At 33.4% G+C, this 26067-nt stretch overlaps 1 protein-coding gene across 1 annotated transcript in view; it reads right to left on the bottom strand.

Moving 5' to 3' along the window:
• Positions 1-12786, bottom strand: part of LOTGIDRAFT_233776 (hypothetical protein) — a 50842-nt gene extending 38056 nt beyond the window's left edge. Inside the window, exon 1 of the mRNA XM_009060574.1 lies at positions 12684-12786. The gene's annotated coding sequence lies outside the window, so the exon portion shown is untranslated. The remainder of the gene's footprint in view (positions 1-12683) is intronic.
• Positions 12787-26067: the final 13281 nt, after the last annotated feature.

Below are 26067 nucleotides of genomic sequence, written 5' to 3'. Positions count from 1 at the left end.
CATATTAAATATTTTTCGATTTTATTGATTTTCTATAGGGTTCATCCTTAGGTGATAAACAATTTCAGCAAGTTTTGTCAAAATCAGTAAAGAATTGTGACTTGTAGAGTGTTAACGAGCTAAAAATCCAACGCGTTTTAAAGAACAAGGCCAATAATTCATATTAAATAGTTTTCGATTTTATTGATTTTCAATAGGGTTCATCCTTGGGTGATAATAAACAATTTCAGCAAGTTTCGTCAAAATCTGTTAAGAATTTTAACGAGCTAAAAATCGAATGCGTTTTAAAGAACAAAGGCAATAATTCATAATAAATATTTTTCAAAATAAGATACGTAGCGTGATTTATTGTTAAAAGTCATTGAAACAACATAAGAATATGGCCCGCTTTGTGTTCCATAGAATTTTTCTGCTGACACGGAATCTGCTAGTTGATCAGGTGACTTCATTCGTTGGACTACATTCTAGCAGACGACACTTGGAATTCCGAATACAGCTAGGGATTATAAGGAAATTCGGCTGATAAAAAATTGTGTCGTTTCATTCTACTAGCTGACATTGTACAGATAACCCTTGTTTATCAAAACAAGCAAATGTGGGGGTCACGCGAGGTTGCAAATGTAAATTATTAATCCTTTCCGGAAATGCACGAAAAATAGGTTAGCACGAAATTAGGTTACTTGACTGTATGATCAATAAATATACGGGTGCATACATTGCTTGTTGATTTTTGTTCTTCTTATTCTATACAATAGTCAAATACAATCTTTGCAAACTTTACGAGAAGATTTGTCCAACGCATCTCGTGAACGTTGGCAACACGTACATCTCCATTGTGTCATTTTTGTGTCAGAAGGTTCCGGTTTTTAAATGACCATAGCTTATGAACAATTTACTCCGCGAAGCAGTCTATTTAGATCAATCAATGATGTATTCTGAAGTCGCACAAATACAGATTACGTTCGCAAACATAACATTAAAATTTAGTCTGTCCGAGTGACGATAGCAAAATCTAAGTGTATTTCATTTCGTAAGTAAATAATGTTGGAATAAGCCTGGTGACAGTGCGCATGTCAGCTACCTTTTCGACAATATGGCGGAAAATCAAACACCGGGAAAGAAAAAGGTAATCATATTTTCGTTACAATCGCTCCAAAAACATCCACCCATGACAATTTGTCTTGTCCTTGGGTTATAAATAACACATTTCATGAGCTGTTTTCAGTGAACAATGCCAAAAATCTATATTTTTGGGAAAACGTCGTCTGCTTCATTGCGTGACCTTTGCGAAGTCAGAGGTCGATGTGATAGCCCGTTTCCAGGATTGTAGCGTATGTTTATGATAAAAAAGACAGACACAAATTAACTACGTCACATTAAAAGACCAAAATTGATGACGTTTCCCATTTTGAAGGTAGACAACCTAGTTAAATGCAAAGGTCAACTTGCCAAATTCAAACAGCTGATCATATAAAACTGAAAATTATATAATATTCATAATATTATATTTATAGCTGTTTTTTCCCTTTCAGTGCTAGCAGCAGAAGAGAATATACCTGACTGTAGTGATACCAGCAATGATACTAAAGTGGATGCTCAAGATAGGTGAGTGTATTAATTTAATAAAAAAAATACTTCTTTCTACTTTTGTTTGTGTACTTATTAGAACAGAACCCTGGTAAATAAAGTATAGTTGGCATTGTGAAGATGAGCAAGTTCTTATGATGCAAACTCTAAAATTAAAATATAAAAATCTATTTTTAATAGTCATCCTCCTGGGACTTATCTAAGTGTAATCCACTGTACAGAAAAATTACCAGCTGTCGTAAGTCTATTGTTCGGATTACATTTTGTTTTATTGTTTTTTATTTGCTCGTATTGTTTAACAGCCTTAAAGAGATTGTAAAGAGGTTTTCTATACTTTTAATGTGTATTGGAGACACTGATAGCATCAGTTTACCCTTTTCCAATTTTCATTTTCATGTGGTTCTTGCAATTAGACACAAACTGGCGTATTGATGACGTCACTCGAGGGCACCTGCTATTTTCGTCTATGATGTTAGTTTAAGAAAACTTCTTTACAATCCCTTTAATATTTCATGCTTTCAATCATTTTACTATGTTACCTGTTAATGATACTGAACACATTAAGTCAAGAGAGTTCAGTTTGGTCGAGCTAATTTGTAAAGTATATCAAGGACACCTAAGAAGTTAATAATTGGTTTTAAAGTTGGCAGCTGACTGGAGAATTTGACAAGTTATTGTAGATTCCTTTTTTTGTTTTTTAGTGTATAAATTATTAAAAAGAGTTTTATTTCAGGTCGTGGAAAGCTGGCCATGGATTAACTTTTTCTCCAAAAAAATCAACAACTCATGGGTCATTGGAGAGACTAAACACACAATTATTCCAGCAATTATTAGGCAATTTTTTGAAAATATGCATGCACTCCAATCTGTCCAACATTTGGTAGTATCATAAGTGATTCAATGATTATTCAAAATATGAAAAAATTATTATGGTAATGTCAAGTTTAATAGTCTTATAACTACCTTAAATAGCATTCTGTGACTACAAGTAATTCTGCACTTACGAACGCCCTGCTTTGATTTTTTTTTTTTTTTTTCGTCCAGTGCAGGCCGGTTTTCTCGGAAACGGCAACATGTATGGGAAAACAGACTTCGTGGCATTTCGTAACTCGTGGCTAATCCCAGCTTTAATGTAAAACGAAAACTTTCTGAGCAACGTTAGCAGCAAACAGAAAATAGACTCTAGAGGGCGTGTTAATCAACCGATTTTTTATCGGGTTTTCTGCATCGTATTTCTTGTAACAAATGTATGTATGTCTATAAACCAGATCTAAATGTGATGGAAATATTGAATTCTAATGTGCGCATGTGCATTACCAACTGTCTTATTTCTTATCCGAATTTCACCAAACTTGGTATGTATGTGTATAAACAAATTCTAAATTTGATGGAAATCATAAATTTTTGTTGTGCACATACGCATTATCAACTTTCTTATTTCTTATCCGAATTTGATCAAACTTGCTAGGTATGTGTATAGTCCAATTCTAAATTTGATGGAAATCATAAATTTTTGTTGTGCGCATGTGCATTACCAACTTTTATCCGCATTTCATCAAACTTGGTCTTTATTAATTGACAAATATTATTTTATTCCTAGTCAATATACTTTAAACTCCAGGCACTTTTGGATATTTGCATTTAGAGATGCAGAAAAGTATTTACATCAATGTAATTGCAATAGACCATCTTCGTATGTACCTGAATGTCGTAACCCGCACAGCATCAGTACTGTTATTAGAACAGTTCTAGTTTTTATTGTATTGCGGAAATGTAAGGTTTTTTAAGCATGTTCTAGTGTATTGATAAGTCTTGTTATTATTTCTATTATTTCAATCGGGTAAGAGTTGCTTAGAATTAAATAGTTATAAAGATCGTATTACTTTTTATTAACTCTCCTCTAATTGGCTGTTTGTTTATTCTTGCCTGTCAATCAGCTTCAAGCTTATTAATATTCATGAGTACAGATTCATTGAAACAATAGTTTTTTACCAGTTGTGGAACCAGTACACTGATTCGTGGTGACTTCAATGAGATACACTCATTACACTGACCCCACAACTGGTATAAAAACCTTTGATCTGTTAGAGACTGTAGCAATGAGTGACAATGGCGCCAATCGGCGGTCAGACCAGCTGTAATCTTACATTGAAGCAATATAAGAAACTATCAGATTCAGTAGCATCGTGGGACATTTATAGATTATAAACCTTGATTTATGGTAACTGACGCAACACTGACGCTTCAATGGGTTGTTTGGTATCTGTCGATTTGTACAGACAATTCGCGGGGAACTAGACAAAATCTTCCTGATTACCCGATTCGTAAAAATCAGTAACCGTTTCAACAGGTGCATTCCACGGAAAATGATCTTTTTTTAGCAGAATTTTTTTTTTATAAAAATACCATTTTTTTCACTTGAAATTATTCATTAACAATTGTTCATGAATTAGACAAAGGCAAGTAGTCCATTTTGTTTGTACTATATCATAGACACCTTCTAATTAAAATTATGTAACAATTTTGACAAACTCCCATGAATAAAGGCTTCAACAAAATACCATGTGCTTGTTGCGTCAGTTACCATAAATCAAGGTTTATAATCTATAAATGTCCCACGATGCTACTGAATCTGATAGTTTCTTATATTCTCTTAGTTGTTCCATAGGTACATCAGATGGCAACATAAGAATTTATCTAGGCACATCATGAATTGTAGTAAACTGGTAAGTGACGGAACAGTCCCAATTAGTAACTGACGCAAAACAAACAAAATTCACAATAAGATGTCCATCAAATGAAGACATTTCAGGATACACTATTCTTAATGGCAGATTTCATTTTAATATGCGCCATATCAATGTCTTTATTTCACTTACAGATATTCTGACTACTGTAAAATTATCAAAGGTTTGCTTGCATTAATTCAAATTAGAATGATTACAGCTGATACTGTATATAATCCCATGAATATGAGGGAAAAAAAATAATAAAAATACATCAGACTTTGATTTCAGACAGTTTTTATTTATATTGGCCATGAACTAGCTGTGTATTGTTTTGGAATTTCTTTATTGTAAATATAAATATGATCAATAAATATACGGGTGCATAGATTGCTTGTTGTTTTTATATCTTCTTATGCTATATAATAGTCGAATACAATCTTCGCAAACGCTACGAGACTGCCCGGTGCACTGTCAGCTTCCTTTTCGACAATATGGCGAAAAATCAAACACCAGGAAAGAAAAGGGTAATTATATTTTGATTGCATTCTGTCCAATTTCGTTACAATAGCTCCAAAAACACCCAACCATGACAATTTGTCTTGTCCTTGGGTTATAAATAACACATTTCATGAGCTGTTTTCAGTGAACAATGCCAAAAATTTATATTTTTGGGAAAACGTCGTCTGTGTCATTGCGTGACCTTTGCGAAGTCAGAGGTCGATGTGATAGCCCGTTTCCAGGATTGTAGCATACGTTTATGATAAAGAAGACAGACACAAATTCACTACGTCACATTAAAAGACCGAAATTGATGACGTTTCCCATTTTGAAGACAGACAATCTAAGATTTGTTTCAAATTCAGACAGCTGATCATATAAAACTGAAAATTTATTAAGCTTATTCATGTTGACTCATCTTTAGGAAATTCACAACTACATTTAAATTATTTTCATGTCGCCTTATTTATGGATGATCATAGCTTTTTTTCCCTTTCAGTGCTAGCAGCAGAAGAGAATATACCTGACTGTAGTGATACCAGCAATGATACTAATGTGGATGCTCAAGATAGGCAGAATGTATTAATTTAATAAAAAGAAATATTTCTTTCTACTTTTGTTTGTGTACTTATTAGAACAGAACCCTGGTAAATAAAGTACCGGTATAGTTGGCATTGTGAAGATGAGCAAGTTCTTATGATGAAATTAAAATAGAACAATCTATTTTTAATAGTTATCCTCCCGGGACTTATCTAAGTGTAATCCACTGTACAGAAAAATTACCAGCTGTCGTAAGTCTATTGTTCGGACTACATTTTTGTGGGACTTTGCTTTCAGCAAAGTCCCAGTTTGTTATCGAAATGTCCATTCTTTTTTTTTTTTTTTTTTCGTTTCGTCCACACCTTCCCGAGCTTAGCCTGCAGTAGTTGTAGCAACGTTTCAAATTTCATAGACCTTCTATATAGGTGACGATGTGCATAAATATAAATTGGAACATTTTAGCAAAACCGGAAGTGCTATAAGTTCAACATGTGCAGAAAGTCGAAAATCGGCTCTAGAAGGCGCATTTTTGCATCGATTTTCTTCGGGTTTTCATTTTTACAATCTACCTGTAATTTCTGACCTGATAGCACTTGAAAAATTATGAAAATTCTAAAATTTGTCGCTCACTTTTTTCGATCAAATTTTTCGATTTTTTTGCAACTTTTTTGCTTTTGCATCGATTGATCTGAAATTTTAAATGCAAAGAGACCTCACTAATGTTAATAATATGATACAGTCAAATTTTGTACGTCATTTCCGATTTTCAACAGGAAAGCGACTGAACTTCAAATCTACTTCCGGTTGAATAACTTCTGGTGTAATTTATGTAGGTCAACAAAATTTGGGTGATCTTTGGCAAATAAAATTTTATGGCCGATTTTAAAATAAAATCCAGACCGGAAGTGATACTTTGGCCGCCATATTGAAAAAACACACTTTTGTAAAACTCAAAATGGGGCCTCAGGGTAAAGGTTGATATGCTCAAATTTGATGTGAATGTATTCTGCAATCGATTGCGCAAAAAACATTGGGAGCCGAATTTTGAATTTCGCTTTTGCTTTTATGCAACTTCCGGTTGAAATTTATTAAAGCTTTAAACGATCACACCATGTGACCTTGACCTTTGATGACCTTGACCTTCATAGGGTCAAAGGTCATTGACCTTGGCTATCATTTGATACTTTGACCTTTGACCTCCGACATGTACTTCCGGTTCTATAGCTATCCGTAAAAAGCCAAATTCGCAACTTTGGACTGCTCTAGCACGTGACCTACTTAATTTTTTTGGTTTCCTAATGTGCTTCTCATGCCCTTTACATAGATATAGAACAATCGTTCTTTTAAAGCAAAATTGAAATTCGGGATTTTTTCAAATTTGAGGTTTTTTTTTACAATATTTGCGTCTTTTTGAGCTTGGTGTATGTATATCTTATGATCTATTTGATGTAGAAACTTGATATTTGGAATACAACTAGACACTTTGAATATGAAGTATGACAAAAAAACTTATGTGGGCGTGGCACATCCGGGTTGAATTACTAATTGTTTACATTTTGGGACTGGGGCATAACTCGCATAGGATGCGTTTGTTCAAAAAGAGACTTTGCACACAATTACCTCATCCTTTTGGCCAGTTTGTGTTAACAGCTCAGTTGTTTCAGCTTTATAGTTTCAAAAAAGGAACGGGTTTTAACATTTGGATATTTTCATTTTTCGATTTTGACCTTTGTTGACTTTTGTTGACCTATATCTTTTGACCTCTATTATGTAGGAACTTGACATTTGGAATATAACGTAACATTTTGAATATTAATTAACCTATTCAAAAAAAATTGAGGTGGGCATGGCACTTCCGGATTAAATTTCTCATTATTGACATTTTTGGCCAGGGGCATAACTCGCAAAGTATACATTTATTCAAAATGGAACTTTGCACACAATTACCTCAAATTTTGAGCCACTTTGTCTTAGAATTTCAATTGTTTTTGCTTCATAGTTCAAAAAAAGGAACAGGTTTGGGAAATTCAAAATTTTCAATTTTTGACCTTGACCTTTGTTGACCTTGACCTTTGTAGGATCAAACGTCATTGGCATTGGCTATCTATTTATACTTTTATATTTGCTGTCCTATGTCAACTTCCGGTTTTATAGTTGTGAGCAATTTGAAATTTTAATGGCGTATATCTCTTGATCTTGACCTTTTTAGACCTTGTCCTTTACAGGATCAAAGGTCATTGACCTTGGCTATCTGCTGATACTTTCATTTGTGAGATCTGACGTCCACTTCCGGTATTAGAATCTTCTAAAAAATGAAAATTTATCAACTTTACACTGTTCTTGCGCTTGATCTAATTATCGTCGAAGGTTGATTTTTTCAGGGTCTTTTGCATTTTGCAAATTTGAGCCACGAGTGGCTCTAGTGTTTTATTGTTTTTTATTTGCTCGTATTGTTTAACAGCCTTAAAGAGATTGTAAAGAGGTTTTTCTATACTTTTAATGTGTATCGGAGACACTGATAGCATCAGTTTACCCTTTTCCAATTTTCATTTTCATGTGGTTCTTGCAATTAGACACAAACTGGCGCATTTTATGATGTCACTCGAGGGGACCTACTATTTATATCTATGCAATATCTATGTTAGTTAAAGAAAACCTCTTTACAATCCCTTTAATATTTCAGGCTTTAACTTTCAATCATCTTACTATGTTACCTGTTAATGATACTGAACACATTAAGTCAAGAGAGTTCAGTTTGGTCGAGCTAATTTGTAAAGTATATCAAGGACACCTAAGAAGTTGATAATTGGTTTTAAAGTTGGCAGCTGACTGGACAATTTGACAAGTTATTGTAGATTCCTTTTATAGTGTATAAATTATTAAAAGTGGTTTTCTGGTTATTTCAGGTCGTGGAAAGCTGGCCATGGATTACCTTTTTCTCCAAAAAAAAACAACAACTCATGGGTCATTGGAGAGACTAAACACACAATTATTCCAGCAGATGTTGATAGAGTTTTGGATTCGCCAACTATCGAAATGCTGGGAACCAGGGTTCTGTACAAATTTGATTAGAGTAAATTTCAGATGTTATTTGTATTTTTTATTGGTTTTCATGAAAATTAATGAATGATCTTCCATCCTCATGTAACATTAGCAATAAACTGTACACTTGATTTTTAGACCTTGTACCATCTTTCATTATAAAAAATGGAAACAATTCCTTTCATTCACCTACATTTCCAATTCTACTTGCAAGAAATATAAAGCAATACACATTAATTTTTGAGATTTTGTAAAATAATGTATGAACTGTCTGTTCACATGTTACATTACCAACATAGAAAAATAATTTTGAAGAAAGATTTTTTTTCCTTTTTAAAGAAACATAAGTACATAATTGATTCCAAAAATATTAAAATTTTCAAATCTAAATCCTATGTTCTTATTTCTTTAAGATAGCTTGCGTTGCAAGGTAACATACGCCCACTGGCAGCTGTCAGAAAAAATAAAACACTCTATAGTGACAAAAGTACAAATTTTCTCATATTGAAGAAATTATTCATGCTGAATAATTCCACAAAATTTGTTAAAATCAATATCAATAACCCAAATACAACAAACAATTAAATCACACAGCTCTAATCAAAGGCAAAAAACAACTTTTGACGTGTGTTTACAAAGTCAAGGGCAATAACTCAAAAAATGTTCATCAAAAATATCTCTTGTTAGAACTTGTCCGAGATCAATTCCAATGATCACATAAAGTTTCATCAGAATCAGTTGAAAACCGTAGCTTTTATTGCGCTCACGAACAATTTTGACGCGTTTTTTACAAAGTCAAGGGCAATAACTCGAAAACCGTACGTCAAAAATGCATCAAGTTAGAACTTGTCCGAGATCTTATCAATTCCAATGATCACACCAAGTTTCATCAGAATCAGTTGAAAAGTGTAGCATCAATCCTGCTCACAAACTATTTTTTACAAATTTCGACACATTTTAACAAAGTCAAGGGCAATAACTCAAAAACCGTTCATCGAAAATGCGTCAAGTTAGAACTTGTCCGAGATCTTATCAATTCCAATGATCACACCAAGTTTCATCAGAATCGGTTGAAAACTGTAGAGTCAATCCTGCTCAAGAACTATTTTTAACAAATTTCGACCAGTCTTGCTGGATGGCTTCCTTACAAACTTCAAGATAAAGAACATCAAAACCATTCAGTTGGCATTTGCAGAAATTTGGAATTAGAAAATGCAACCGATCATGCCTGTTGCTTCAATTACCATTGTGAGAACTGACTTTTGTGATATATTTGAATCCCTCCGGGGCTACACTTCTAGAATATGTAGAATGTGTAACACAAGTAAAATGACGCAGGTAAATGAGTTGTCAGATCTAGTCCTGTATTTATTCTGTAAAATATGTTATGTTGTTGTATTTTTATTGTTAAATTGTTAAAAATGAATTTTTCTTTAAAAATGAGTTATCAAACATTGTTAATTACTTCAGCAATTCAGGTTTTTATGATTATTTTATATCAAGAAAGAGGTTCTGCTATGATAATTGCTTTTGTTGAACTGTAAATTCACACGGGTTGCATCATTTACCGCCCGTGTTGCGTCAGTTACCTCAATGTTTTTCATTAAACAAAAAATTTTCACAGAAAACTAATTCTTGTTGTTTTTGTGATCACAGATGACTTGTGAGCTACACATCTCTGCATGTGCCTGGATACTGATCAATTCAGATTCAGAGAACTATGGCCTTTTCATGTAAAGGGTGAGAAAAGAAAGACTATGTGGAGGTACCTTAATTAATCTTTTAATCATTTAATTATCAACTCTTTTAATTGGGTAATAGTCATTTTATTAATGATTATCATTAATTAAACCTTTTCTTGTTTGCTAGTTGTAATAATTATATTAGTTATTTTATTAAATAAGTGTCACAAATCATTAGAATATAAATATATACCGGTACAGAAAAATTAAAAAAATTGACATTTCCAATCAGAAGAGGCTTATGAGACACATAACAATTTAAACAAATTTTAAAAATCCAATACACAAATCGTGGGTGACGGCTTGAAACCTTGTATTTAAGCTTATGCCATATTGGTTCATTTTGGTTCCGTTTGATCGTAAAAGCTATCATTCTTAGCTTGATTGTAAATAACCCAAAAACCACTAATTAAATAACACGTTTAAAAACAGTAATATTTAAAACCTCGTAATATATTATATCATATTATATGAGATTCAATGTTCCTTTCTCTGTGGATGAAAACGAAAAACCTCGTATACTGTACTATTACACGAGTTTTTGGATGAATAGGTCGAAGAACTCAAAATATTGTACGAGGTTTATAAGAATGAAGATAGCTTGCGATGCAAGTTAACATACGCCCACTGGCAGCTGTCAGAAATGATAAAACAGTCTTTAGTGACTAAAGTACAAATTTTCTCATATTGAAGAAATTATTTATGTTGAATAATTCCACAAAATTTTTTAAAATCAATATCAATAACCCAAATACAACAAACAATTAAATCACACAGCTCTAATCAAGGGCAAAAAACAACTTTTGACTCGTGTTTACAAAGTCAAGGGCAATAACTCAAGAAATGTTCATCAAAAATATCTCTTGTTAGAACTTGTCCAAGATCTTATCAATTCCAATGATCACACCAAGTTTCATCAAAATCGGTTGATAACTGTAGCTTCTATTGTGCTAACAAACAAATTTTGACGCGTTTTTCGTAAGTTAATGGCAATAACTCAAAAACATTTCAATCGAAAATGCGTCAAGTTAGAACTTGTCCGAGATCTTATCAATTCCAATGATCACAACAAGTTTCATCAGAATCGGATGAAAATTGTAGCTTCAATCCTGCTCACGGACAATTTTTAACAAATTTCAAGGGCAATATCTCAAAAAACGTTCATCGAAAATATGTCAAATTCGAACTTGACCGAGATCTTATCAATCTAAAGCATCACACCCAGTTTTATCAAAATCAGATAAAAACTGTAGTCTCTATAGTGCTCACAAGGAATGTTGACAGACGGACCGACGGACAGGGGCGACGACAATATATAGGCGTATAAAAAAGATTTTAAAAAAATACGATTTCATATAGTTTTTTTGCAATTCAATTCATTATAACTAGTGACAATTCCTTCAAAGAACCACGATTTAAAAAAAAAATAGCGACTGACAAAATAAGATACGTAGCATGATTTATTGCTAAAAGTCGCTGAAACAACATAAAAATACGGTCCACTTTGTGTTCCATAGAAATTTTCTGCTGACACGGAATCTGCTAATTGATCATGTGAATTCATTCGTTGTAATACATTCTAGCAGACGACACTTGGAATTCCGATTACCGCTTGGGATTATAAGGAAATTCGGCCGATAAAAAATGGTGACGTTTGGTAGTAAGTGAAATCCACCATTTTGTACATTTGTCAAAGTATACATTAATACATTTTACCTTGCTTGAAAATACTGGATTCATTCTACTAGCTGATATTGTACAGAAAACCCATGTTCATTAAAACAAACTAATGCGGAGGTCGCTCATGTAAATTATTAATTATTTCCGGAAATCCACGAATAATAGGTTTCCACGAAATTAGGTTACTTGACTGTACTGTAAGCCAAAAATTTGTGGGAACTTTTAACTGCGACTTAACCAAGCATCTATAGTTTTACTTTTGTATGTGAAGTCTACGTCGCGCGGATTTTGTTGGAGCGGACTTGAAACAATAAGTGGGCACTGAATGGGGGCTATTTTTTAACTTTGACGAAATTCGGTGCCTATCCTTATACACATGCACGAAAATAGGTTACACCACTGTATTATAAGTTAAGTGACCACAATTTGATTATACGGACAAAGAAAAGAAAAAAAATATAGCAAATTTTCAAAACTAATGCATTACTTTTAATTTTAGGCTTAACTAAAACCCGATGATGTCATCTAATTCTTTGACTGTGATCAATAAAGATGTCGGACAAAATGGCCGATGACCTTGTTTCATATTAAGTATTTCAAATAATTTAATTTCTACGTGAGGTGACTGGAATTCAAATCCACAATAAGAAAATGACAAAAGCAATGCCAGGTTGTAATTTCATTCACTAAGGTCTCAATATTATAAATTTTACACAACAAAATAGGACAATGAATTGGTCAAATAGGTCTCATGAAAATAAATTCGCTCGCCAGAATTCACAAGTCATTTCCTTTGTTCATTGAACTCCATTTGCCCATCATTTTCAATGGACAGGCCTAATTGCAGAATAATGAAATTTCTTACCTGACTATAAAGAGCCTAAACGTTAAAGTTTACTTGTATTTTCCCTTTTTTTCTTATCATTCAAATAACATATATTGAACCACACCTTGAATTTGACTTAGAGGGGGGTGTCTGAATTGATATGATGACGTTTCAGTTGCTTTCTGGGATGGAACTTCCGACAAGTTTGTAAGGGAGAGAATCTTGTAGGTTTTGTTTTTTCGTTCTCCGTTGATTTGGAAATGAAATGAAATTAATGGAGTTTTACGTCTTACTTACGTCTTACGTCTTATGTGGGCTAATGAAGACGGACAACGCCATGCAGGGTGCAATGAGGGCAATATCCCGCTAAAACGTATGTTTTACTTGCGACCGGATTATTTTAACGATATACTGTCACTGAGCAAAATTCTTGACTTGATTCAAGAACGGGTCATGACGTAATGCGCCAGATGTATGCTAATTTTTTGCTGGGCCGATAATGTCTTGTATTTCCTTCCATGTTTCAAAAATGTGTCTAGATATTATATTCGACATTTTGATAGACTGATGTAAAAATGTTCATTGACCAGTGTTTATAATATTATTTTTAGCACATTAAACATTAAATAAACATTTAATGTGAACAATATTCGATGGTGCTTATTTTGTAAAAAATTGCTTTAAATGTAGGGGTCGCAGTATAATATTGCTTTATTTTGTCTCCTATGTATAGTCCCGGGAAACCATGCACGTATGTTTTAAATGCGGGGGTCCGTTAAGATTCACGAAATAAAGGCAAAATCATGAAAAAAAAAAATCAAAAATGGCATATTTTTAAAATCATTTCCCCCCCAAAACTTCTTCACCCCTTTTTTCTCTCTCATTTACCCCAAGGAAGACCCTTCCCCGGGGTACTCCTTCCCCAGTCGCAGTATAATATTGCTTTATTTTGTCCGTCTCCTATATATAGTCCAGGTAAACAATGCAAGTATGTTTTAAATGCGGGGGTCGGATGAAATTCACGAAATAAAGGCAAATTCATGGAAAAAAATTGTCAAAAACGTCAAAATTTTAAAATCGTTTCCCCCAAAAACTTCTCCCCCCCTTTTTATACGCCCACATGAAATGGGGGGCGTATATTGCCGTCACCTCTTTCCGTCCGTCGGTCGGTCCGTCCACAATTGCTCGTAAACACTCTAGAAGGCACAATTCTTGACTGATTTCGACGAAACTTAGTATGGTTGTTTGTTATCACCCAAGGATGAACCCTATTGGAAATCAGGCGAATCGAAGAAAGTTATTTCCCTTGTTCTTGAAACGCTCGTAAACACTCTAGAAGGTACAATTCATGACGGATTTTGATGAAACTTGGTATGAGTGTTCGTAATCGCCAAAGGATAAACCCTATCGAAAATCAGATAGATTGAAAAAATTTTAGTATGAGTTATTGCCCTTGTTCTTGAAAACGCGTTCAATTTTAGCTTGTAACACTCTAGAAGGCACAATTCTTGATGGATTGTGAGGAAACTTGGTGTGAGTGTTTGTAATCACCCAAGGATAAACCCTATCGAAAATCAGAAAATTGAAAAATATTTAGTTATTGCCCTTGTTCTTGAAAACGCGTTCAATTTTTAGTTCGTAAACACTCTAGAAGGCACAATTCTTGACGGATATTGACGAAACTTGGCATGAGTGTTGGTTATCACCCATGGATAAACCGTATGGAAAAACAGAAAAATTGAAAAATATTTAGTATGAGTTATTGCCCTTGTTCTTGAAAGCGCGTTCAAATTTTAGCTTGTAAACAATCTAGAAGGAACAATACTTGACGGATATTAACGAAATTTGGCTTGAGTGTTGGTTATCACCCAAGGATAAACCCTATTGAAAATCAGAAGAATCGACAAATATTGAATATGAGTTATTGCACTTATTCTTGAAAACGCGTTCAATTTTTAGCTTGTAAACACTCTAGAAGGCACATTTCTTGATGGATTTTAACGAAATTTGGCTTGAGTGTTTGTTATCACCCAAGGATAAAGCCTATTGAAAATCAGAAAAATCGAAAAAATATTTAGTATGAGTTATTGCCCTTGATCTTGAAAACTCGTTCAATTTGTAGCTCATGAAAACTGTAGAAGGCATGGTTCTTGCTGGATTTTGACAAAACTTCGTTTTATTATTCATTACCGCGCTGAAGATTGAATATTTGTCTTCTAGAGTTTTCACGAACTAAAGATTGAATAATTCTGCGTTGTATGAAATTTGGTGTACATTCATTTGTTCTTTCGGCAATAGATATTAATTACAAATTAGTCAAAACCTTGTGAATGAATTGGAAAGCAGGCTTATTACAAGTATATCTATTCAAAATCAATTGAGGAGTAAACTTCAAATGCGGCATTGGTCAATTGACATTTCGTCATTACTTCAGTGGCCGGCCAATTTTTGTGGCCGATGGATACACTAATTTTTTGGATTGATTGAAATTGTTATAATTAAATCAAAAAACGAAAAATTTGTAATTCATTTCTTATTCAAATAAAGCCTCTAAAAATTCGTGTAATGAATAGAATCATTACATAGTTATCAACATTTCTTTCGCCAGTGACGGATAGCCAATATGGATATTGAAAAATGGCAAATTTTTTCCAATGGTCTCCTTTGGAATTGTGAATGCAATTGTTGGTGCCATTGAGGTCCTGAGATGCCAATCTAACATATTAAGGTGTACAATGGGGAGAAATGCTTTTTAAAATATGGCCAGTGACGAATATCAAATATGGCGGACTAACCAGTCATCTCAAAGAAGAAGCCCCTACATGGCCAATTTTTGCACAGTCCACAGTAATTGGGGTGGGGCAGATTTTTGGATGGAATTGGCACAAACTCAATCACGTAGTGCCTTCAGACCTGTGAATATCGCCAAAATTCCAACATAATGGTATTTTCATGCTTAACTCTGTTACTGTTTGAAAAGTTTGAAATGCCATATTGGATATTCGTCACTGGCCATATTTTAGCGATTATAGGAATAAAAAGCATTTCTCCCCATTGTACACCCAGATATGTTAGATTGGCATCTCAGGACCTCACTGGCACCAAAAATGTCATTCATAATTCCATAGCAGACCATAGGAAAAAATTTGCCATTTTTCAAAAATTGGTAGAGGCTTCGTCATTGACTGGCCAGTGACAGAGTTAAGCATGAAAATACCATTATGTTGGAATTTTAGGGATATTCACAGGTCTGAAGGCAATATGTGATTGAGTTTGTGCCAATTCCATCCAAAAATCTGCCCCACCCCCATTACTGTGGACTGTGCAAAAATTGGCTTTGTCTTTGACTGGCCAGTCCGCCATATTGGATATTCGTCAATGGCCATATTTTAGCGATTATAGGAATAAGAAGCATTTCTCCCCATTGTACACCTTGATATGTTAGATTGGCATCTCAGGACGTCAATGGCACCAACAATTGCATTCACAATTCCAAAGGAGACCATTGGAAAAATTTGGCCATTTTTCAATATCCATATCGGATATCCGTCACTGGCCAAAATGTTGATAACTATGTAATGATTCTATTCATTACACGACTTTTTAGAGGTTTCATTTGAATAAGAAATGAATTACAAATTTTTCGTTTTTTGATTTAATTACAACAATTACAATACAAGTAATGACGAAATGTCAATTGACCAATGCCGCATTTGAACATCCGGTTTTGAGGCTTATTTAGAGTTAAATCCCTTTGACAAGGAGCAATTATTGATTTATATTTCCGTTAGTTTCCGTGAATTTCCGGATTATGTAAATGAAGTAGGTCACGTTACCTTATTTGGTAAACGTTCAAGAATGCAGAAGTTGACTTTACAACTCTCAAGAATACAGTGGTCGAACTTACATCTTTCACGAATGAAAAGTCAGGAAGACATAGTTGATAATGTCAATAATGCAAAGTTAAGAATTCATTTTCTTAAAGGAAAGTTTGAATGGTGTCTGATGTGAAATAAAGTTTGAAAAGTAAACTATCAATATCTCTACTTTGTAATAAGTACATTGACTTTTTGACTTTAGGAAGGTTTATTTTGTAATTGTGTAATGTTGAAATATGACTTTGTAAAGTCGAGGCCTTGTTTTCAAGTTTGACTTTGTAAATACTTCGTGCAACGATCCCCCTCCATATTCTTCTCTCCTGTAGTGATATAAATCGGAGTGCATCAAGTTGGAGATTTTCTAATTTGTTTGTTAGTTCGGCAATGCACCCATCCCAAATTATGTCGCAGTAGTCGAAGTGTGGGAGAATAAAAGGGGTATGTAAGAAAGAATTTCCTGCAAAGTCGGTATTTTAAAGATCTGATACAATTAATCATCCTGCCGGTTTTCGATAAAATAATGTTTATGATTTAGTAGTAAGTGCAAGTGTTTCTGTTTTTAAGGGATTTAAGGATACCAGCCATGTTTTTGCCCAGTTATTGATGGTGTTTAAATCATGGTTAAGTACCTCAACGGAAGCATTCGGATCATCAATTTTCAGATAAAGAGACGTATCGTCTGCAAAAAGTCGGATATTAGATTTGATTTGTTTCACAATATCGTTAATATAAAGAAGGAATAGTAATGGTCCAAGGATAGAGCCCTGTGGAACACCAGCTGGGACTGTTTTAGGCTCAGAGGAAACTCCACTTACAACTACTCTTTGATTGAGATGGAATAAATAGTTTTTAAACCATTCAAGTAGGTTTCCTCTGATGCCCACAGCCCCAAGCTTATGACAGAGCCCAGCATGCCAAACTCTGTCAAAAGCTTTGCTGATGTCACAGAAAACTGCCCTTGTATATGAGTTTTGGTCGATGGCTTGACAAAAATAGTGAGAGAGATCTATTTGTTGAAATGTTGTTGATCCGCCGTGAAGAAAACCGCTTTGCAGATTAGTAATAATGGAGTTTTCCCTCAGGAAGTAAAAGACATTTTTGTAGACACATTTTTCGAAAATTTTAGATACGATACTGAGTAAAGAAACTGGTCGATAATTGCTGCAGTCAGATGGTTCGCCTTTTTTTAGAATTGCTGTTACTTTGGCAGATTTCCATAGTGTAGGTACTTGTTTTAAATCAAAAAGAGTACATAAGGGTCCCCTTTTTCAGACTTGATTGATTTCAATAAATTACCGCTTATGTTATCTGGGCCTGTTGCTTTAGAAGTATCAATATTAGAAATTAAGTCTTCAACTTCCTGAGGGATAATGTGTATGTGGCAGAGTGAATTTGAATTTTGCTCTATAACCGGAAGTTGTGCATTCGTGCTGTCTAATTGTGATTGAGCTATAAAGAACTTGTTCAGGCAGTCTGCTTTGTCTTTCGAAGTAAAAGATGAGACTCCATTATTGACAAGCGGTGGTAAATCCCCTTTAGGGTTTTGTTGCTTTCTCACATATCAATTAATAAGATTCCACCAATTTTTGCTTCCAAAATCGTTTATTTTCTTATCGATACTTTCATAATATTCTCTTTTTCGTTTTCTAATGATGCCAATATATTCGTTTCTGATTTTCCGGAAATTTTGCCAATCTAATTCTGATTTTGATTTAATTGCCTTTTTATGAAATCTGTTTTTTTTTCTACTCATTTTTCTGATGTTATTGCTAATTCCATGGTTTGTCTTTAGGTCTAATTGTTACTGTCTTATTTGGTATGTTGTTTTTGGCCAATCTTATTAATTCAGATGTGAAAATAGCTGTAGATTTTTCAATGTCAGTTATGTCAACAATTGAATCCCAGATTATACTCTTAATGTCCAGTCGAAGTTTATCAAAGTCGGCTCTTTTATAATCCCAGATAGTTCGTTTAAAAGATGATAGATGCGAGAAGTTGAAATTTAGACGACAATACACAGGGCAGTGGTCGCTAACAATGTTTGCTAGACATCCAGATTCTGTGACATGCCAACTACAGTTTGTTAGTATAAGATCAATTAAGGTTTCTGTTTCGTTTTGGATAATTCTAGTAGCATCTGTTATCAAAAGTTTAAGATGGAAAAGGTGAATAGCATCATGGATAAAGGAATTTTTTTGTTTAAGAAAATCTATATTGAAATCGCCAAAAATTAAAATATTTTTAACATCAGAAGTTGAAGCCAGGGAGAACTTCTTTGTGTGAGTTTGGGGGTCTGTAAAAGGTGCCTTTTAAGAAAGGGGTTTTATTCAAAATTGTCTCTATCCAGATGCCCTCTGTATTGTCAGTCTCAAGTTCAGCCCTACGCTTAAAGAAATAGTTATTACGGATATAGAGAGAAATACCACCGCCCCGCCCATCTAGTCTGTCCTTCCTTATTGGTGCATGAAAACCATCGATATAAAGGGTGTCGGAGGAAGTATTTTTGTCAAGCCATGTTTCGGTTAGATGAATGAAATCAAAGTTTTCCGAGTATTCAGCTTTTATAACATCGAGAGCGGATAGGTCTTTGGTAATTTTTTTGCGTAAACTCCTTACATTTAGATGCACAAGGGAGACATATTTTGGAGGTCCTGGATTTTCTTCTATGTCTCCCGACAGAAGTAAGAGTGTTTTAGAATAGTTGAATGTATAGATGTGTTTTAAGAGGACGTGTGTAGCTATGTAATTTAAATTTTGGCATACAATATGATAACGATAAACGAATGTACATTGAAAATATTTACAGTTTATACAGCTATATACAACGCTGCGATACGTGTTACTTGTCAGACGTTATTTAACTGGTCTGTAGACCATAGATGAATACACAAATTACTTATATATTAATACATACTTAAACTAAACAATTAATAAGAAAGGATCGAATGAAAGATTGAATGAATTCATGACAGTTGTAATGTCACATAATAATGGTAATAATAATTACACACTATATATGTGAAATATATAATTGAAATGTAAAGCTATCTTATTGGATATTTTTGCAATGACATGTGAAACAATATAAATAGCTTTAATAGTAATTGTAGTGTCACATAGTAATAGTAATAATAATTACACAACATACCTTTAAAATATTTATCAAATGCCACAATTGAAATGTAATGCTATCTTATCGGATTATTATTGTAAAACACTAAAAATAGTTTTGATATTAATTCATGGCAGTAGTGTCACATGATAATGCTTTTGATAGATTTCATGACAGTTGTAATGTCGCAAAGTAAAAATAGTTGACATAGTTAGCTTTTCATTTGTTTACAAAGAAAAAATTAGAGAAGGAGAAAAATGGTGGCTAGCTAGTCAATACACAGCCAAGGTGCTCTACACAATTCCAGTTTTTTTCCCAATAATTGAACGAGTGATCTTTGTTAAAATTTACATGCAAGTGGTTTAAAGTGTGTGGAAGCCTATGGAGAAATAATATTACCTGGAACTGTAATGGGTGAGGTAATATTTGTGAAATAAAATCTTATACTGTAGGAAAATGAACATGCAAAGTTGTTGACCTGACCTAATTATACCTGAGTACTCATACGGCTATAAATAGACACACACCTGTAGAAAGGTAGTGAAAGAGGTCAATGTATATAGCTGAATAGTCTGACTGATTGTGTTACGAACAATAACTTTCTAATTGTCAAGTGTTCAGTAAAAGCAAATCACCAGATCCAGTGCCATGGAATCAACCGATCAGACTATGACCACTGCAACATCAAACGATGATTCTCTACACAAAGACCCACTAATAGACCTCAATGAATTTTCGGATGTGATAAATAGTTTAAAAGACAAAATGGACTCAATGATGACCTTTCTCAGATGGCAATGGAATCTCTTGAACGCTCTAATAACAATCACGAACATTTAATTAGTTTAGAGACTGAAAATAAAAAACTGAAATCCGAGATGTCGGACCTAAAAAACCAAATAACACTTATACAAGAAAAATCCAATGATGCTGTGAGAATGTCCAACCATGATGAGCAGTATAGCAGAAAAACAAATATTGAAATCCTGAATTTTCAAGCCGTTGCTGACGTCAAATTGTCTGAACAGATAATGAACGTCTTTGAAAAAATTACTGGTATAAAACTATGTGAACATGATCTGATAGCTGCTCATCAACTTCCTTCAAGATATGCTCTAAACCTCAGCTGTTATTGTAAAATTCAAAAATACGGAAATTAAAAGTCAAGTAATGCAGCACCGTGCTAAATTTTTCCAAAACAATATGAAGATATTTGATGATGTCACATCTTTAAATATTGGACTGATCAGTAGACTTAAACATCAACAACAAATCGAATCAGCATGAGGATAATGGATCTGTATATGCCAAGATGAAAGGGAAAGCTAGAACTAAAGTAGAAATCTTTGAAGACCAGAGTAAAATAATCCAAAGATTATCTGACGCACCAAACGACGTTAGATATAAAATAACTGATACATCTACCAGAAAGTAACAAATAAAATCATTATATAACAATGTTATATAAATACGCAGACTATTAAAAAGTGTTTATGGCCAATTTTGATTAAAGTCCAGCATGATCGCTTCCTTAAAGGTGAAGATTATGTGTGGGTATTGTTATGTCTCTTTGATGTGGTATGATCCCTTAAAAAAATATTGTCTAACTTAGTCCTTTGGTTCAGATAAAGTGGTGTGTGGGTTATTCCAAATTTTAAGTGATCAAGTTTTTCCGTAATAAAATATGGAAATTAATTAAGAGATCTATTTCTCTTTAATCCCCTCTTTAAGAGGTTTAAATGAATTGATACTTTAGTTATAGTTGTAGCCTTGACGATGTTGTAAAAAGTTGCCTGGACTGGAGACAAAAGAGGTCACCGCTAATGCTATTACCTCCTTGGGTCGTAATGGAACAAAAGGGTATAGTAGCATTTACTATACTCTAGAATTATCTGGACAGGTCTATTGTTACCTATAAGTACTTACTATAAGATTAACATCTTGGGTATGGTTAATTGAGTACTTGGTAACAGAAGAAAATAGACTAGTGTCTCCAGATGTCGGCCCAAATTTGGAGGGAAATTCAAATTATTTTCTTTGTTCAGAGCGACACCTATCGGAGGATATATATAGGGCGAAAACATATTTTGGGAGGCTCGATTTGGCAAGGAAGGGAACAAAAGGGTATAATAGCATTTACTATACTCTAGAATTATCTGGACAGGTCTATTGTTACCTATAAGTACTTACTATAAGATTAACATCTTCAATCAACAACCAAACCAACAACACCGAATCATCCAATTTGATCCAATCCAACTACCAACTACTACGACTACCAACAACTACCTAGTTTGCGATATCAGCATCCGCTGGAAGCGAACGTTAACTTGTCATCTACCAACCAACCAACCTTAACATCTTGGGTATTGTTAATTGAGTACTTGGTAACAATAGAAAATAGACTAGTGTCTCCAGATGTCGGCCCAAATTTGGAAGAAAATTCAAATTATTTTCTTCAATAGAAAATAGACTAGTGTCTCCAGATGTCGGCCCAAATTTGGAAGAAAATTCAAATTATTTTCTTTGTTCAGAGCGACACCTATCGGAGGATATATATAGGGCGAAAACATATTTTGGGAGGCTCGATTTGGCAAGGAAGGAGGAAGGACATAGGATTCATTCGTTAGCAAGGGTTAGGATCACGTCGTGCTAAGAGGAAGAAGATCTCAGGTGGATTCTCCAGATTTAGTGTAGACCTCTTGTTAGTTTGAATATTGTGTAAATAAAACGTTGTTAATATCTTAGCTGTTATCTCATTTGGAAGTCCGTATCCAGTCTCTTACAAACAACTATCTTAGCTGTTATCTCATTTGTAAGTCCGTATCCAGTCTCTTACAAACAACTATACAGTTTGTAAAAATAATCTACTTTGAAGTTTGCAAGTAGAACACGACAACAACTCCGTTGCATATATAGTTATCAGTGGACTTTGCATGTAATTGTGAAAACAGATAAAAATAATAAGGAATTAGGAATGAATACTATAGAAATATTACGTACATTAATATGGCCCACTATAGGTTTGAGACAATGTGAATGCCTATACTGATAGTTTTCGCCATATCAGTTATTTTACCTGTTTGAGTCCATATTGTCTATTGTCTATTTTGCTTCTTTTTGTCCTTCTTCTGTTAAGAATATGCATGTAATTGATTAGTAGTAAGATCATTATTTATAGGGGCATTCTGCTCTGTTCGTAGGTCGAAAAATTTATTTACTCAAGTTTACAACATTCTTGATAGTAGAATTTTCATCTTTTTTTTCTTTAGGATTAATGAAAGACACTCTGACTATACTATTCTACAAAAAATTAATCTGGAATTGTGTAAGAGAGCACTCTTAACTGACTATGTTTAAGTCACGTTTATGTAAAATTATTATAAACGTGAGCTTCGTTTATTTATTTTCTTTAGTTATAACTGCAAATGGTACCAGAATTTATGTAGTTTTGTCTGTATATAGTTTGTGTGCATTTATCACCCTGAAATGTATTTTATCTTTCATTCATGAGGCTTCCGTTCTCGCTAATATTAATGAGTACTATCAGTATAATTACAATTAACTGCCAAGGAATTGGATCTCCAGATAAACAAAATGATGTTTTGCATTTTTATAGACAAAAGCAATATGATATTCCCTGTTTACAAGACACGCATTTCACTGACAAAGATGAAAAAGTTATTAATAATAAATGGGGCTATAACGGTGCCACACCTCAAATTCTAGGGGAGTTGCAATTTTACTTAACAATACTTTTGAACATAAAATATATAATTCCATCAGAGGGAGTGAAGGTAATTTTATAGTACTAGATTTAAGTATTGATAATTTAAGATTGACTTTGATTAATTTATACGGACCAAATAAAGATAAACCGAACTTTTTTCAAAATATCCATGAATGCCTGAATAAATTTGATAATGCTTAATATGCTATCGTATGCGGTGATTATAACTTAGTTCTTGATCCTGAATTGGATACGTTTAATTACATGCATGTAAATAATCCTAAATCGCGTCAATATGTCTTAAAATTTATGTCTGAATGCAATTTGATTGATTACTATCGTATATTAAATCCCCAATTAAAGCGCTATACCTGGCGTAAGAGTAATCCCAAAAAACAAGCCCGGCTAGATTTCTTCCCTTGGTCTGATAATATAACAAATAATGTGAAAAATATTAAAATTAACGCAGGGTATCGCTCGGATCATTCAACAGTAACACTGGAATTAATAATTAATAAATTTAAGCGTGGTCGAGGACTCTGGAAATTTAATACTGACCTATTGAATGATGAGCTCTACGTTCAAACAATTATTAAAAAGATAAAAAAAATCAGACAGCAGTATGCACTGAGAATCTATAATAAAGATTATATTGATCAAATAGATGATGCTAATCTGCAGTTACAAATTTCGGACACATCTTTCTTTCCAGTTCTCTTAATGGAATTGCGTTCAATAACCATAGGTTATTCAATTTACATCAACAAGGAAAGGAATAAAATACAAAAAACATTAATTAATGATATAGATAGCCTAGAGAAAAATATTGACTCAAGTAATTATAACAACTCGGACATTGATAACTTGCAAAAATGCAAAGAAAATCTTTTTGACATAAGGAAAAAGGAAATGGCTGGTATAATAGTTAGGTCAAAAGCTACTTGGATAGAAGATGGTGAGAAACCCTCTAAGTATTTTTGCAACTTGGAAACTAGAAATTATACAAATAAAACTATTCAAAGGTTGGAATTAGAAACCGGGGAAAATGTAGTCAACCAAGAGGTAATTATAAATCAGGTCAAGTCATTCTATGCTAATCTTTATGACTCGAAAGAAGATGAATTATTAGAATATGACTTAGATGCTAATTTGAACGATTACAATATAAAGAAACTTTCAGATAACCAATCTCAATCTTTAGAAGGTCAAATAACTCTATTGGAATTAGAAAATGTTTTGAATAAAATGAAATCCAATAAATCACCAGGTTCCACTGGTTTTTCGGCAGAATTTTATAAGTGTTTTTGGGTTCATATCAAACATTTTCTTTTGCGGTCCATCCATGAATCATATGATAATAAAATGTTTGCAATTGATCAAAGACTAGGCATAATAACGCGTATTCCAAAGGGCAATAAGCCAAGACATTTTCTAAAAAATTGGAGGCCAATAACACTATTAAATGTGTATTATAAACTATTATCAGGCTGTATAGCAGCTAAAATTAAGTCTGTCCTGAAAGATTTGATTTCAAATTCTCAAACAGGGTTTATAAGTGGTAGATGTATGAGTGAAAATACACGACGATGATTTAATGGATCAAACTGAGCGCAATAATATATCTGGTTTATTAGTTCTTATTGATTTTGAAAAGGCCTTTGATTCGGTTGCATGGTCCTTCATATATAAAGTAATAAAATTTTTCAAATTTGGAAAGGTTATACAAAACTGGATTAAAGTTCTTAACTCTAATATGCAAGCTGGCGTAATACAAAATGGCCATTGTTCGGACTATTTCAATTTATTGAGAGGTTGTCGTCAGGGTGACCCCATTTCACTGTACATCTTTATTTTATGTGCAGAGATTTTGACCATTTTAATAAAAAACAATAAAAATATATGCGGAATTTTTATAAATCAGGAGCATAAAATATCACAGTTTGCTGATGATACAACTTTATTTCTTGATGGCTCTAAACAATCACTGTTTGCTTCTCTCGACACTCTTGATTTTTTCTCTAAACTCTCGGGTCTTATAAATAGTTCAAAAACCAAAATTGTATGGATCGGAAGCAAAAAATATAGTAAAGTAGTCTATCATCACGACCGCTGGAAATTAGAATGGGGTAATTCATCTTTTTCATTACTAGGACTTGATTTTTGTATAAACCTTGATGATATGATTCTTCTTAATTATAACAAACAATATTCCAAGATAGGCACTTTACTATCGCTATGGAAACAAAGACAATTAACTCCCATAGGTAAAGTAACAGTAATAAAAACGCTTATAATTCCAAAGTTGGTACATTTATTTCTTCCACTTCCAAATCCCTCACAAGAATTTATTAAAAAACTAAATTCGGATTTATTTCTATTTATTTGGGGTACAAATATTGATAGGATAAAACGCAGCATTATAACTCAACCATATTTAGTTGGTGGCTTAAAAATGACAGATATCAGCAATTTCATAGCTGCTCTCAAATGCACGTGGATAAGAAAACTATTTAAACCATCACAACCTTGGATTAGTATATTAAATGCTGATTATGGTGATAATTTCTTAAATTATTTATCTAATTGTGGAAGTCAATTCATTGCTCAATTACAAAAAGATACAAGAAACAAATTTTGGAAAGATATATTTGATTCTTTTCTCAAATTATTAAATAAAATTGATAACAATAAAGAAGCTGTACT

Source organism: Lottia gigantea, assembly GCF_000327385.1.
Source record: "Lottia gigantea unplaced genomic scaffold LOTGIsca_43, whole genome shotgun sequence".
Classification (NCBI taxonomy): Eukaryota; Metazoa; Mollusca; class Gastropoda; family Lottiidae; genus Lottia; species Lottia gigantea.
The sequence above is the reverse complement of the archived record's forward strand: the minus strand, read 5'-3'. Positions and strand labels throughout refer to the sequence as shown.